Source organism: Canis lupus, chromosome 5 (genome assembly GCF_011100685.1).
Source record: "Canis lupus familiaris isolate Mischka breed German Shepherd chromosome 5, alternate assembly UU_Cfam_GSD_1.0, whole genome shotgun sequence".
In the NCBI taxonomy this organism is placed as follows: domain Eukaryota; kingdom Metazoa; phylum Chordata; class Mammalia; order Carnivora; family Canidae; genus Canis; species Canis lupus.
In genome coordinates this window covers 65,955,254-65,971,628 of record NC_049226.1, presented here as the reverse complement: position 1 = coordinate 65,971,628, position 16,375 = coordinate 65,955,254, and the positions used below count along the sequence as shown (strand labels likewise).

Here is a 16,375-nt window from a genome sequence, read left to right as displayed (position 1 = left end):
GTCCCCATGGAATAGCAGTTGCCCACTGCCACCAGCGCTTCCCACCACTTCCCGTCCCTGTGGATCTGATCCTCCAGGGGCCTTGTATGAGTGGAACCCTACGGCATTTGTCCTGTTGTGATGGGCTGACCTCACTCAGCATGTCCTGGAGGTCCCTCCGTGCCGTGGCAGGTGTCACGAGAGCCTTCCCATTGTCAGCACAGACCCTGTTTGCTTCACCCAGCAGTGGACGCTCAGGTTGCTTCCACCTTTTGGCTGCTGTGAGTAATGCTGCTGTGAAGTTGGGTGTGTCCTTTTATTGTTAGTTTGTATTGGGGAAAATTTCCAATACGTATGAAAGTGGAGAGAAGTGTCTCTGACACCCGGGGCCGCTCACCTGGCTTGAGCCATTAAGAGCTCAGACTGGTCTTGTTCACTTGACCCCTGACCTAGCCTGCCCTCCAGGGTCGCTTTGGGAGCAAATCCTGGGCATCCTGCCATCTCATCTATAAAGATAAAAACAATTAAGCCATAAGCTCAATATTATCCCACCCGAAAAAAATAGCACCAATACCTAATATCATTAAAAATCCAGCTATGCCCTCAGTCTGCTGTCATTGGCTGGTATGGCTCTGGGGTCTTGAGGCTTCAGGCTCTCTCTACCAACCTGCTCTCCTGGCAGCGTGTTTGTTGAACAAATCAAGAATGTTCCACAGTCTGGGATTGGCTGAGTGCTTCCAGGGTGGGCTTAACTGGCTCTCCGGGCCTGTGGATTCCCCGAAACTGCTAGTTAGGCCAGGAAACTTTATCAGAATCTAGTTCCGTTTGCTTGTTTTCCGCAAGGACACGCCCTTGGTGAGGTCAGTGGTTGGCTGCAGCCGCTGCCCGGTCCGTTGTTTCAGGAACACCCAGTTTTGGCTTGATGTGAACAAGAAATTCATGTGTGTCCGTCTCAGCCGTTGCCCACTGGGCCTGCTTGTTACACAGTTGGCCCAGTCTGTAGCCACGGCCCATGGGTTCGAAAGCTGGAGGTCCTCCTGATGCAGCACAGCGCCGCCAGCCCAGCCCGCTGGGCACTCTCGAGGCTGCTGGCCAGACCCCGGGGTGCAGAGGGAGGAGGGGGGAGGGAAGGGGCCCATCCACATGCCGGTTTATGTGTTGGAGGGCGCAGCCGCCAGGTGCTCCGGAGCCCTGTGCTGTTTGGATGGATCCAGGCGATGCTGGCCCTGCGTGCGGCAGAGTCCACTTGCTGTGACCCAGAAGGCAGGGGAGGGGGCCGAGCTGGCAGTGGGATCCTGTGCCCAGGGCTCAGGAGCAAGACCCCTGGCCTGGGGAGCTTTTCTTCACTTCTGTCTCCAGCTGGCCTCTGGGCCTCTTGTTTCCTGCTCCGCCTGTTCTGATGTTACGATTCCCTTCCTGTCACTGAAGATGGGGAGTCTGAGGGACACCCGGGCTCCCAGGCCATGGCCTCCGGCGCCACCGTCGACATGTCCCACTGTCAACATGTCGGGACTTTCCCGTCAAGGGTGCACTTCCCCTGCACATGTGGACGCACATGCCTGCGCGGGAGGGTGTTAGGCTGCTTCTGGAGTTCTGTGACCATGCTTCCGACCTGGCGCGGTGTCACAGCACCGGTTAGACATACGCCTTCCAAGGTGCTCCCAACGTGAGGCTCCGGGAGAAATTCAACACCCTGTGTGGAACACGATCCTATCTTTGCAAAGGAAGACAGAGGTATGTGCTTATGAATATTCAGATGCTCGAGTTTTGGCTTCGTGGCTTAATACACGTAACTTCCCCAAGCGCCCCAACTTTGCCCGTGGCTAGCATGGTGCTGTTGGCTCCAAATGTGGCGGTGGTGAGCAGCAGGGCCTCGGTGGGGTCCCTGCCGCGGGGGCTGTGTGCCCTGCTCCTCTCCGCCGCCCCCTCCCCCCCCCACGGCACAGACCAGGCCCAGGAGGCCCTCAGGGAGGGCTCGGCACCATGCCCACCAGCCCCCTTGACTTGGCGTCCCATCCCCTTCAGGACCCCAAGGGTTGGCTGAGCTCGAGGCTGTGACTGCTGGTGCCACCCCCCGAAAAGACTTCAAGGCATGGTCTGTGGGGGCTGCTCTTCTAAAGGGGGCCAAGCACCTGCTGCTGACTCTTTGGGAACGAGGGAATTTTGGGGAGTGGAGAGGAGGTCAGGTGGTCAGGGTCCAACCCCACTGGGCGTGTTCTTCGACTCGGACGCAGTGGCCAGGCTGGCCTCCAGATGCCCATTCCTCCAGGAATGACCAGGAGACCAGTTGGTGCAGACTAATCAGTGGCGGCCTGTCTCAGGGGTCTGGGACCTGTGAAGGGGGATCGATCAGCTGCGTGCAAGGTCTTTGCTGGTGCAGAGAGGCAATGATGGGTACCCTCCTCTGGGGGATCTTTAGCATCTCCTGTCCGCTGGCACATCAACAGCCGATGAAGAGGAGTCTGGTCTCTGTTCCACTGCTTCAAAATCTCTAGGATATGGTCCAGGCTCCCCTGCTAATCATAGCCCTCCTTGAATTCTGGCCTCGGATCTGCCCCTGCCCCACCCTGGTGGGAGCCTTCCTCTGGGCAGCCTTCCTCTTTGCACATTCTGTTCCCTCTGCTTGCAATGCCCTTCCTTCAGCCTAGTGAGCTCCTACACAACCCTCAAGACCCAGTTCAGATGCACCTCTCAGAACTCATCCTCAAGTTGGAGAAGAAGAGTCAGCTGCCCCCTCTCAGTGATCCCTCCATGTTGGCATCTGTGTTGAGGTGCAGGAGTTTTTATCGTGGGGGGACCATGAGCCCCCTGCAGTCAGGGCTTTGCTTCTCTGTGCAGCAGACATAGGAAGGAAGAGCACAAGGAGGGAAGTCTTCTGACACAGATGAACTTATCTGAGGAGTCAGCGTCATGTGCTGTAGGGTCAGTGCCTCAGTTTCCTGATCTGTACATCGGGCACCACTCCCAGAGCAGTAGACTGGGACAGGAGGGTGTTCATGGAATGCTCAGCACGTCCCTGCCAACAAACAGCCCTCAGGATTGTAATAGTCTTCAGCCTGAGATCGTCCAGGCTGGCGCAGAGCTGCAACAAGCTCACTAACGGTCCTCCAGCAGGGCTCTGGGTCCTGTGTCCCCAGAATTCCCTTGGGTTCTGATCACGGCTGTGCCCAGCCCAAGGGAAACCACGCACGTGCATGCTCACCTGGCAACCTCCTGGCAGAGCTGCACGGTGAATCCCGCGGAGTCTAGAAAACATTGTCCCTGCAGACGAGCGGCTCTTCGTTGCAAGCACCCGGAGATTGTGCCTGGCGGGTTGCTGTTGTTCGCCTTGGTGGGGGCTGGTGGCAGCCGTGAGCCTCGGGGGCAGAGTGGTGGCGCCCTGGGGCTCTCCAGGGCCTGCCTTCTCCTTGAAGATCTGGTTCCATGTGGCGTGGGGACCTCGGTGGGCAGGTGTCCTATCACACGGAGGCCCCCAGACCTGGCTCCTGCTCGGGCCCCCTTGGCTTGGGGCTTTGCTGCCCGGTCTCCATCTCCCTGCCCATGGGGTGAGCATCTTCCACTAATATTTTCATCTTCATTTTCTGTGCTTTCTATACTCTCACTTCTTGGGGAGATGGTGAAAGTATTTAACAGCCCACCTGGTGTGGTGCCAGTGGGCCATCGTCCTGCCTCCGCAGAGGTGACATGTGTGACCATCACAGGTCCACACTGTGCTGTGCCTGCCTCCCAGGAGGTTCCAGATGAATCCAAGGGAACGGAACGTGCATGCCACACCTCCACCAAGTACACACTGGGATCACGGTTGCCGCTCCACTGCCACCCTGCCCGACGAGTCCCCTTCCCACCCACCCGACGGCTTCTGCAAAACTGTGCTGAGTTCACCACCGCCTCCCACATGGGGTCAATGCCCCTCGGGGTCAACTAGCCAAGGTGCCCTGACTGTGAACCTCCCTCCTCCAGCTGTCCCACCTTGTAGGCCGTGTGGGACCCTTAGGCCTGGTTCACAGCTGAGCGCCGAGCCTCCTCTTGTCCTGGCATGTCTGCCCCCCCTCCACCTGCTGTGCCGGTCGGCTCCGGCTGCCGTGACAAAGTGTCGCAGACCAGGGTCTCCTTATGAGCGGGGGCGGGTTTCTGTGTGGGGTGGGGAAGAGGCTCAGTTACAGAGCAGTGTGACCTGCCTGGTGCCGCTGGATCATGTACATAAAGGGGTTGACTTGGCAAAATTTGTGGCAAATATAACATAAACCATAATGAAAAAGTTCACGATGGCCTAAACCAGAGAGATGCTTATTTCTCACAGGTGTAACATTGTGGCCGGTCCCTCCTCCAAGGTGTGACCAGAGGGTGGTTGGACGCTGTGCACACTATTGGCTCTCAGTGACGCGGCCACTCGGCCACCCGGGAGGCTGGGACACATAGTCTCCATCCTGGGCGCCCGGCTGTGGGGGAGAAGGGCAAGTGGTTCCTGGCCACAGAGTGGTCACTTCTGGGGTCTGAGTGTCCCCACCCCATCTCCACGAGGCCACGTGGCCAGCTCTGTCTCTCCCACCTGCCCAGCCTCCCTCCTCCTTGGGGGCCGAGGTGCTGCCTGCGCGTGAAGCTGTGTCTCCAGGGCCTGGCCTGAACCCGGCTCCAGGCATGTGCTCAGCAAATACCACGCGGATGAGTGAGAGCCGGACAGTGAGAGTGACTTCCTGAGGTCGCGGAGCCCCTGAGCGCCCGGCTGGAATTTGAACCCACACACAGTGCCTCTGGATGGAGAATTCGGCGTTCTCTGAATTCTGGGAAGGGCCTGAGCATTGGGACAGGGATCCTGTCTGTCTCCACCCGTGGGTTCTGACAGGCTGAGGGCTGCCTGGCAGGGGAGGCCTGCAGGTGACCTCCTCATCCTCCACGCCATCTGCTTGGGGATCTGGACCTGAACCCCTGTCCGTGGGTCAGCAGGTGACTCTGGAGCGTGGCGTCTACACCCACCCCTGTGGCCCCGGCTCCCTTCCCCTCTGACTGACCCCCCCTCCTTAGTTACTGGCTCAGTAGGCAGCTTGGCTGGTGCCTCCGGGAGGGAGATGAGGTGAAGTGGCTGTAGAGGGAGCAGGTCCCAGCAGGGCCACTCTCCCTGTGACTGCAGTCACCAGTGGCACAGCTGAGATGCATGGCTCTCATAGCCGAGGCCTGAGCCAGCCCGCCCGTGTCCAGAGCGGCTTCTGGGTGGGTGCTGGCCACCATCCACCAACTGGTGTGCCTGCCCAGGGCTCTGGGTCTCCAGGGATGCAGAGGCCAGGGCAGGGCTGGACCGGGGCCACCAGAGGCGTGCATGTCCTCTCCGGGCTGCCTCGGGGTTTGCAGGAGAATGGATGCAGGAGGACCTCTCTCCGGTGAGCTGCCCTCTCTGGTTGCAGGTTTTCCGAAACTTGTGTTGTAGGGAAATACACAGAACATATGCCTTACCACGTGGACCACCCTTAAGTGACCGGGTCAGTGGTGCTTCGTATATTCACACACGTGCCACTGTCCCCACGACTGTCTGCAGAGCTCGCCTATCCTCCCAAACTGGATGCTGTCCCCTTGACGCACTGACCCCGCCTCCCCAGCCACACTGCCCATCAGCTGCTTTGTGTCCACGGGTGATGCCACCAGGGCCTCACATCCATGGGACTGTGCAGCGAGTGTCCCTTGTCCATGGACAGATGACACCGGGGCCTTACGTCCATGGGACTGTGCAGTGTATGTCCTGTGGCCCTGGCATCTCACTGAGCACAGTGATGTCCTCGAGGTCCCTCTGGTTGCGGTGGGCCTCAGGCTTGCTGTTCCCTTTACAGCCGAGGGGCGTCCTGCCATGGGGATGGGCCTCGTGTTGCTCACCCCCATCCTGCGGTGGACACTTGGTTCCTTGCACGCTCTGGCTGCTGTGGACACATGCGCACAGCTCCCTTGTGAGACCCTGCTCTCCGTGCTTCTGGGATGGGTCGCATGGTGGTCCTTGGCTGGGTTCCTTGAGGAACTGCGGGGCTTTTTCTGCAGCACTGCTCCGACCTTTGTTCCTGTCAACAGGGCCCCAATTCCCCCACATTCTCTCCAACACTAGCTGTGTCCTGGTTGTGTGACGGTGGCCACCTAATGTGTGAACACTGGTAGCACTTGGCACAACTCATGTTAAATGTCGGTCTCCTGTCTCCATGAACAGCCAGGTACCCACTCCATCCCGTCCCCTCCCAGTCTGTGGACATCCTTGAGGGCAGCACTGTGTCCTCCCACCCTGCCCCACTGCACACTATAGGTGTCAACCAGCGCGGGCTGGGTGAGACGTTGGGGTCCCCGCCTGCCCCCCCTTCTAGGCCGCTCCTCTCTGCTTTGGAGGAGAAGTCTTGCCGGGCCTCCCAGGTTGGGGCAGCTCAGGCCCTGGACCTCTGCTCACTCCTCCACGAGGTCCTCATGGAACAGGGGCCGGAGGGTCAGAGTGAGAGATGAGACCAGGGCAGCAGAGGTCGGAGAGTGAGTGGGTGCCGTCACCCGTCTGTGACTCGAGCTCCCCGTCTGTAGAGGAGCTGGGGACAGAGCTGCGCTGGTGCCTGGGCATGGAGGCTTTCGTGTTGGTGTGACATCCCTCCAAGAAGGGCTTCCGGAGCCTGTTCCAGGGCCGCGGGCCTTCCCCCAGAGCGGCGATGGATATCTGCCCATCGAGGGCAGAGCCCACGAGCCCCAGTGGGATGTCGGGGAGGTGGAAGCAGAGTGGGGGGTGCCCGACACTCATACCCAGGTCGTCCCGTGGTGTCCAGGCCACACCCACGTCCCCACTGCAGCCGTCAGCCGCAGAGTGGAAGCCGCACCCTGCCAGGCGGGTCTCCAGCCTCCCACCAGCTGACTCCCCGGACACGTGGCTCCCACACCTCCCCTCCCCGAGCCTGTCCTTGTCTGTGAGACAGGACGGCAGCGCCCACCCCACAGGCATCCTGGGCACTAAATGACAAGCCCACATGAGGCTGGAGAGACATGTCTGGGGGTCACCTGGCTTGATGTCAGAGCTCTGGACCCCGTATCCTCCTGGTTCGCATTTGCATCCGCTGGATCTCCTGCAATCCACCCTAGCTTCTCTGAGCCTCAATTTACCCGTCTGTCAAATGGGACACCAATAGCCCTGGCCGGGCGGGGAGCAGAAGAGGGCATGAGGGCATCCTTGTGCCCCATCCCCAGCAGGGCTGCAGCCCCAGGTGCCCTGGGGCCCTGCCGTGGCCCATCACTGCTGTAACAAACACATCTATCACCTCGTCCGTCTGGAGGCCTGAAGCCTGGGTCAGCTGTGAGCGGGGCTGGATCCTTTGGCGGCTCCAGGGTGCATCCCTTCACTGCCCTTTCTGGCTTCCGGAGACGCCGCGTCCTGTGGCTTGTGGCCCCTCCTCTGCCCCCATGGCCAGCAGCATAGCTTGGTCTCCCAGCTCGCTCTCCGACCTCTGTGGCCCCGTCTCATCTCTCGCTGTGACCCTCCTGCCTCCGTCCCATCTGCCAAGGACATTGTGGAGACACGGAGTCCCCCTGGATAGTCCAGCACGCTGTCCCCGCCTGGAGATCCCTGATTGAACTGCAGCTGTGGAGACCCTTCTGCTACGTGAGGGGCACTCCTGGGCTCCAGGGCTTAGGGCATGGACATCTTGGGGCTGGCACTGTGCTGACCGCCCGATCCCGGGTGCACCCTCTGAACCTGGGGATGACAGTAGATCCTTGTGGGAGGGAGCGAGGCCTCCGCCCCGAGGGTGGACTGGCCTTCTGGGGGTCGGGCTGCCAGGGCAGCTGCACTGAGGGCTGTTATCTGGGGAATGTGCCCCTCACCCCCAAAGCACCCCAGCCCGCCAGGGGTCAGAGCAGTGTGGGTGCCAGGGGCTCACGACCAGCTCCGGGGGGAAGGAATCACTTTCTCTGCTGTGCCAGCCTCTGTGAAATGTGGTTTCCCAGCGGGTGTTCTGGCTCTGGTGTCTGGAGCATCCACGTTCATCCACCAGGGGAGGGTCGGGCGGCGAAGTAGCGTTTACCCAGCACCCGTGGGTCACGGGCAGCATAGGCCACAAGCGTGGCTTGTTTCATGAGTTCATCCAGAAGCACGGCGTGTGCCCGCGTCTCAAATATGATTTGTCAATAACATTTCCAGTAATTGGTTTCCTTGGTGGCCTCACGGGCTGTAGCTCACCTACTGAAAACCACCCATGGCTGGCACAGGCGAGTCCATGGTTTCGGGACGGCCACCCCGTGTTGTGACCGGGACGGTGCAGCCCTGTCGTCAGAGGTGCGCCACGGGAAACACTTGCCTGGCCTGGGAGGTGCCCCTCCGACCTCTGAGGATGCTGAGAACCAGCAGGCCAGTGGTTTCTGTTGGCCGCAGACTCCGTGCACCCCTGAAACCCAAACGACAGCTGGGTTTTTTCCCTGCTGCCTGGTTTTGCCAGGGTCGTGTCTGATTTCCTGGGACCATCAGCTAACAGGTCTGGGTTGGGACTGGTTTGGGTAGAATTGGACGTTGGGGTCTGGCTCACTTCCTAGGTATTTGTTTTGGGTCAGGGTCCTATGAGGGGCGCGAGGGGAAAGGGGGCCCTGGCACCCCCCACGGTCAGTCCTGGGTCTGGGCCTTGTGTCCACCGAGCCTTGCTGAGGGTTTGGGGTGAGGCGCATGCCCTCTGCCAGGGTTGGTTGGCTGGCTCTCCCCCTAAATAAAATGTTGGTCAGACGCTAATCACCTGCCAGCCAAGGGCCTGACGGCCTCCTCTCGGCTCGCTCTGAAGTGACCCGTGCCAGCTCTGCTGTGGCCCGCAGGGACGAGCACAGGACCCTCGCCACAGCATCAGCCCCACGGAGTCCGGCGCCAACCTCCCGGCCCGGCGGTGCTCGCCAGCCTTGCTGTCCGGATGTGCGCCGGGGCCGGAGGGGACGAGCAGGTGAGGTGTGATCAGCCTGCAGACCCGGTGACGGGACGCTTTCAAGGTGGCTTTCTGAATAGCGTAGACGTGCCACCAGGTCGGCTACAGTGTTTGCTCCCGACTGGGGAGCAATCTGAACATGACCTAAGTGGCGTGATTTCTTGTGCGTGATTTCATCCTCCAGAAACACAGGGTGGACAGGCAGCCGCACCCCCGAACTGAGCCATCAGGGACAGGGCACCCCTGAGCTTGCGAGCCGCCCTCCTGCCGACACCTCAGCCCCCTGAGCAGCTGCCCCTCCCACCCCCCCACCCCGGACTGGGTCCCCCCCAACCCCCGCAGTCCCTGCAATCCCATCGAGCCGCGAGCCGTGTATATTGTGGTCCTGACGTGTTCGACCCTGAACGCACGTGAAGCTGGGCTGCCGTTTTATCAGGCTCCCGTCTCCACGCGTCGCTGATGAAGGGTTTGAGTCTCCCCCACGACCCCTGCGGTACATGTCGCGGGATTCCACACGGGTGCTGCGTCCCAGCCCTGACTGCGCCGTGTTGACAGGAGGCAATGCCCTTGATTTCACGAAATGCTAAAGAATTTAGAGCTTAAAGCTGTTACCTCCCCAGGGGCCTGAACCCTGGCTTGCCGTCCGGCCCTGAGGGCGTCCAGGGGGCAGTGGGGCCGGCGGAGGCAAGGCGCAGGCCGCGGCGCCCGTTCCCCCTTCACCCATGGAGCTGCTGGCATCGTTGGCCTCCCCGGGGGGCTGGTGGGGGGAGCGCCCAGGATGGGGTTCGGGCAGCCTGCAGGGAGACCCCCACACCTCCTGGCGTCTCCCGGGGCCCTTCAGAACCATAGTCTCTCCGGACATTACTTTTCTCCAGACTCTGCTCTTCCAGTTAATACGTATCACAAACATTTTTACCAAATGTTTATTTAAACTTCCTGCAAATAAACCCTGGCGCTTCCCAGCCCGCTCTGACGGGTAAGGCCCAGCGTGGTGGTGACGACAGGAGGGATGGCCCTGGGAAACGCCTGCCAGCAGGTGTCGGACCTGCTTCGCATAGACCCGCGTCCACCCGTGGCATCCGCTCCTGGGGCCCCGTCCCACCTTCACCCCGGCTGATGGTCAGCTTACAGTCATCTCGTCGGGGCCCAGAGCTGGCCCTGTCCCAGCTGCTCACGTGTGTGACTTGCCCACCTGTCACCGTCCCACTTCTCAGGTGATGAGGCAAATGCAGGCGTGCAGCTGAAGGTGTATGGCTGGGTGCAGCCACCGGAGGGCACCAGGAGGACTGAACTAGCATCCTGGTGAGGGCAGGGCCGGAGACTGGTCACCACGGGTGGTTCAGAGGGACACCCTGGTCTCTGCTGCTGGACAGGCATGTGGCTCCGGGCCATCTAGTGGATGGATGGCTGTCCCCAAGTAAGTGGCTCTGGGGGAGGCTGCTGGCAGGACAGAAAGGCCCCCAGAGTTGTCCAGCCTCAGGGCTGGCCACATGCCCTTAATCCAGTCACACCAATGAGATGGGAGCCATGGTTCATGTTGCACACAGGGAAACTGAGGCTGAGCTAACAGCTGCTCCTCCCCTGCCCCAAGCCCCTCACTCCTTGGATGCAGGGAGGGGAGGCAGCAAGCCCGTCTACCCAGCCCTCTGCAGCGTGTTCCACTGGAACCTTCCAAGGATGGGCACCCGGGGTGCTGAGCTGGGACCCCACAGGACTTGGCTGTTTGGGGACCTGCTCTTTGCTCTCAGGGGCTGGCTCCAGTGGGTGACACATGGGGCACACAGAGGCCTTGGTTTCTGCCCCACAGGCCGGTCCCGGTGAAGGGGCCTATGGGACGCAGCAGCCACAGACCCTGGCAGCGGGCCCTGCTTGAGCCGTTGTATCCATAATGACGACCACAGGAGAACCCTGGTGGTGGGCTGGTGCGCCCCAGGAACAGTCCCCCATGAGGCCCTGGCCTTGTTGGGTCAGCCACATATCACAGATGCTCTCAGCAGCCCCTCCTGCCACCCTCTCTCTGGCTGGGGTCCGAGGGTCCGGGAGGCAGGGGCTAGGAGGGACATGGATGCTTGGCACCTGCCCTCGGCTGTCCCTTCCTCCTGTCTGCCCTGGGTCCTGCTCCTGCTCACCCTGTTGGCCACAGCTACCGCCTTTGCTGAGGCCACTTTCACAGAGCACCGGCTTCGCTATCTAGAATGTTCTGTCCCCAGCTAGAACTCTGGTCCTCATGACTCCCTCCTCCCCTCTAAGTTGGATCTCATTGTTGACCTCTGACCCCAGGCAGCCGGGCACCCCCCTCACCCCCATCCTGCAGCGTGGATGCAGAGCCAACAGACGCAAACCTAGGATGCAAGGCCATGGCTAACTTCAAGATGCACATTCCCCGTGGTGACCACCACCCCTTCAGCTGTCACAGGGACCCTGGGAGGCAGGCATCATTGTGTTCCCACGTCCCCGTCTGTAGAATGTGGAAAGCCAAGGGGACTGTGACTCTCAAGAGCTCGGCACGGTGGCACTGAGCCCAGCTGGCCCGCTGCAGCCCTCTGGTGCCCCTGATGGCTGCGTGAGTGTCTCCATCCCCCGTGGGCTGGGCCTTAGGAGCCTGCCATTCTGGAGGCCAGAGGCCCAAACCAGGTGTGACAGGGCCTCGCTTTTGCCATGGCCGGGGGAGGGTCCTTCCTGCCTCTCCACGCTCCTCCCCAAGTGTTTGTGGTTGTGGCCACATCCCTTCACTCCCTAACTCCGTGGCCATGTGCCTCCTTTCCTCTGTCCCCTCTTCTAAGGACACTCGCGATGGCATTTAGAGCTCACCCCATAATCCAGGATGATCTTCCGTTTCAACATCCTTAACAAAATCCTATCTGCAAGGACCCTCTTGCCAAATGGGGTCACCACTCGACCCACAGCTGTGCCCTGCTGCCCTGAGCCCGCTGTCTGAGTGCGGGCAGAGGAGGAGGGTGTCACATCTGATCTAAGAGTCTCTCCTCCTCCATCTGCTGATCTGCTGTCCGCCTCTCCCCTCAAGCCCCAGAAATGAAAGAAAGAAGAGCGCTCCCCCCAGGCTGGAGTCAGGGCCGTGCGGATCCCTCTTGTGGTCCTTGGGGCCGAGGATGGGATCATGGGCTGTGCCCGGCACCGGGAAGCCTGCCCTCAGTTCTCCATGGTGACAGCTGCTGTGTCGGGTCAGGTGCCACCCCTCTTGGAGCCCCAAAGATGGAGAGTTTTGACACTGGCCCTCAGAGAGCCCCTGGGTCAGGTCCACACAGTGTCTCAGGCTGTGCTGCCTCTGGGGTCTCTGCTCCCTTTTCTCTGCAGCCCCTATAGTGTGAAGCGTGCCCCTCCCGGCAGTGGCGGTGGACCCTGCCTGGTCCTCAGGCGTCTTTCCAGGGTCTGTCCCTGTTCTCGCTCCGCGCACAGAAGAGCAGAGCACCCTGGCGCCACTGACCTTTGCTCCATGCTCTCTGCTCTGCTGCTCCCGGTGCAGCGGCTTCAGCTGCGCTTCCTCCGAGAAGTCCTCCTGGTGTCCCACCCCAGACCCACTGACTTTGCCACGTGAATGCTGCTTGCTCAGAGGCTGGCCTTTTGCCCTGACAGATCCCAAGAGAGGGAAAGCCAGCATTTTGGGGTGTGGGAGGCTTAGGGGGAGGGCTCCCTCTGCTCAGGGTACTCTCGACATGCCGCCCAACATTCCTTCCCTTCTGTAAAGTGGAGGATGCCGCCTGGCCTGCCAGGTGTGTCTAGAGCAGTCAGTGTTGCTGATTGGGGCCTGGGTGATGCCCGTGGCCTGTAGGCCTTACCCTCCCCACCCCACCCCCCATGGAGTACGGCCCCCTGGACAGGTGGCTCAGTGGTCAGTGTCTAAGGGGTCCTTTGTGGCCAGCTCCTCAGGTGCTCACCATGGCAAACCACAAAACTGGGCTCTGGGGGGGCACCTCCCCGTCCTCCTCCATCCCCAGGCTGGGACCCCGGCCTCAGAGCCCCTGCACCCATCCCGCCACCTCAGACACCACCCAGCAGAGCTCTGGCTTGCTCCTCACACACCTAGGTCTGGTCTCCGGGGAGCTCCAGACACTTGACAAACATGTCGCTAATCCTCCCTGTGTCCTGGGATGTTACCTCCTGAGGCTCTGCCTTTGGAGAACTGCATGCTGGCATAGAAGCCTCTCTCAGCTTCTAGGACTTCCAGGGAAGCGTCAGGATGCTCCTGGCACCTGCTGTCTCATCCCAGGTGGGGGTGGGAGGGGGCAGTAGAGGGTCTGCCCTGGGCCCTCACAGCAGCAGGGGGCACAGGGGGTGCAAGGAGCAGACCCTGCTTCCCTCCACCCCAGTAGGAGGCCCAGTCGAGGTGTCGCTGAGTGACAGGTGTGGGACCTGTGATGTTCACCTGCTGGGTGGGGCGGGCTGGGGAGGCTCAGTGCCCAGCAGCACCCAATCTCCTTGCCTGACTTGTGGGAGGGGCTGAAGAAAGGAGGTTTGGCTGCCTTGAGGCTGAAGCTTGTGCCTGGACCGGTGCTCTATCATGGTGGGGATGAGTGGGCCCCTGGGCCACACACTTGCCTGTTCCCTCAGGCAGGTTGCAGAACATTGTTGCCTCGGGGTCCCTTTCTGTAAAGTGACCCCAGCAACAGGTGTGCTGACGGGTTCCATGTGGGAAGTGCAGGGTGTTGGCGGTCTGCAGCCTGGGGTGACAGCTCCAGCCTGGCTCAGGGGTGGCTGGGACCAAGTGGCATGTGTGTGTGAGCATCCCCGGTTTGGGGGAAGAGGAGGCCAGGCTGGATCCACTGTTGGCTGTAGCCAGAGCAGCAGCAGCGCCCAGCACCCCTGGGGCACGTCCGCAGGGCCTGGCTCTCCCGTGGGGCTGTGCCTGCAGACTCTCTAGATCCCCCAATTTATGTGTCTGGCTGCACATGGAACCCAGTCACCTCCCTGGCTTCCTGGGGCTGCCGCGGGGGCCAGCCCACCGCCTGCCTCCTGCACATCTCCACCCTTCCACGGATGGAGACGAGGACATGGGGAGGTTTCTGTGGCAGCGGCAGCAGGTCAGTAGCAAGCAAGGCCCGTCCCTCAGGCAGCCGGTTGCTAGAAGCTGAGGCCTTCAGCGCAACTGGCGTCCCTCCTGCAGAAAGGATGAGGAGCTGAGGGGTCTGGCGGGGTGAGTGATGTGGGGCGCCCTGCAGCAGGGATGGAGGCCTGGGGCGGGGAGCTGCTGGAAATATGGTGTGTCCTATAAATGGCCTTGGTCTCCATTTGTCCTGTAACTGAGCCCCTGGGAGAAGCAGGCCAATGGGTGAGACCCATGGGGGTGCAGGTAGGAGCAGAGCATGGCCGCCGCCTGGCATCCCTGCCACCAGGGGTCTCCGAGGGCCAGGCCTGGCTTTATTTCATTTATTCTATCAACAAATGTGTTGATTCTGCTGTGTGAACAGTCTTGTATCCGGTACCAGGATCCACAAGGGTGGAGCACGGGCGAGCGTCTGCCGCAGGATCCTCCTCGGCGATCACCTGTCAGTCCTCCTCCGTGCCTCTGCTTATGCTGTTCCGTCCTCCTTTCCACACGCTGATATCTCGAGTGTCTGCTGTGCACCAGACACCGTGTGCTGCGGGACGGTCACAGTCCTGCTGGGAGAAGGATATGTTTCCAGAAAACAGCAGAAGTGTGTTGATGGATCGGTTTGACGAATGTCCATGTTGGTGCCTGCCTCGCGCCAGCCCTGTTCTTGGTTCCTGGGATGAAGATCCACCCTCTGTGAGAAATACAAAAGGAGATAAAAGCCCCGTGCCTCTGGGAGCTTCTAAGGAGGGGGAGGCGGAGGCTACCTGCCCCGGCCTGGCAGGGGTTTGGCAAGTGGACAGGAAGGACTTGCCAGGAGAAGCACCACCTGGTCAGAGGTCAGGGGGCCTTAGAGATTAGTCCTGGCCCTTCCTGAGTCAGGAGACAGCGTAACATCACCAGAGGGTGGCAAGGTGGTAATCGGGGTGGTTTTGTGGGTGTGCAGACGGTGCACTTGCCACCGCACACCCACAGGGGCCCCGCTCTGGGGGTTTGGTGCCTGGGGTTCCCATCTTTGAAATTCCCAACCTCGGCAGCTGTGTCATGTAAACGTGGTCTGATGGGACCACGAGCTGCAGGCTTGGCACCTTGGCTTCCGTGGGACAGGTGCGCAGCTGCCAGCCCTCGACCTCTCCTGTTCCTTGGCATCCCCTTCATCATCCCACAATGGTGACTAGGTGATGTTGGTGAGGGACGCAAGTCCCACCATCACCCGCTGCCCCAGGGTGCCCCAGGCACCATCACCCGCTGCCCCAAACATCACAGCATGTTTGATGGGCCACATGGCACGGCCCCTTGCTCTGCTCCATCAGACAGTGGCATGTCAGGGCCTGGAGATCCTGCCTCCACTGGAGGCAGGGACAGCAGGCCCCGGGAGGGCGGAGTGACCACCAGGTCCCGTTTATCACTTGCACCGGGGCCCCTGGTGGTAACCTCCAATGCATGGTCCCTTCTCTGCCCTGTTGACGTGGCATTGACCGGCCCGTGCTGTGCCGAGGTTCCTGGAGGGGGCAGGCACCTTTCCTCTCCAGCCCGTGGAGGCCAGTGGTCCTGGGCCCAGTCCAGACGTCATGGCCACATGGGTTCCTTTACTCACGGAACATACCTGAGTGTTATTTCAAAGATCAGGTTTTGGGCAGGGTGTGAAGTAGGCAAACCACAGAAGGCAGGGGCAGGAGCTTCTTCTTAGGTAAATGTGTGTTCCGTGGAGGGAGGCTACTGAGAAGGACAGCACCCACCACGTGACTTAGCTCTTCGTACACCCAGGATATGCCTGTGCCTGGCCCCCCATCCTTGGCCCCTCACCCCCTGTGCTTCTCACCCCCTGGGCCTCCCACCTCCCGGCCCACACTGGTGCCCTGCCCCCGCCCTGTCCTGTGCCCTCCCACCCCTTAGGCCCCCCATCTTCTGGCCCCCTGGCCCCCAGGCTCCCCACCCCCTGCCCACACTGGTGCCCTGCTGCCCGCCCTGGCCCCATCCCGGTGCACACATAGTCACAGGCAGAGGTGGCCTGTGCGCTCGCCCGCGGGTGGAAGCGCAGCACTCAAATTAGCCATCTTTCCACTTGCTCAATGGGTATGTAGGCTACTCGCAGGGTGGCGGTTCGCCTGCTATTCCTGGTGTGCGGGGGCTTGGGTGTGGGGTGAGGGAGGAGAAGAGGGGGCGCTCAGTCTAAACATAGACTGGGGCCGGGAGGGGCGGCGAGGCGGGAAGGGCAGAATGATGTTGGAAAATCAGCTCCTTAAGAGAAGCGGGTGCCTGAGGAGAGGAGCCTGTGGGTTGCCATGGCAACCAGGATGCACACCCCCAAGCCCCCCAACAGGAAGGCTGGGGCCTGTGGGCATTCTGGCTGGGCTGGGCTGTGGGTGGCAAATACACCTGCCATGCCCCAGGGGGACTTGCTGCGGGAGCCTCAGTGTTCTCACCTGTGAGATGGGGATGG

At 61.1% G+C, this 16,375-nt stretch overlaps 1 protein-coding gene and 1 long non-coding RNA gene across 2 annotated transcripts in view; one reads left to right on the top strand and one right to left on the bottom strand.

The window, feature by feature from the left end:
- Nucleotides 1–16,375, top strand: part of JPH3 (junctophilin 3) — an 87,420-nt gene that overhangs the window by 51,307 nt on the left and 19,738 nt on the right. The window lies entirely within an intron of this gene.
- LOC119871922 lies at nt 14,167–16,349 on the bottom strand. The gene is made up of 3 exons (XR_005359929.1): nt 15,923–16,349; nt 15,539–15,651; nt 14,167–14,626 (listed from the first exon to the last, which is right to left on the bottom strand). It is a non-coding gene; the product is annotated as an uncharacterized LOC119871922 (long non-coding RNA).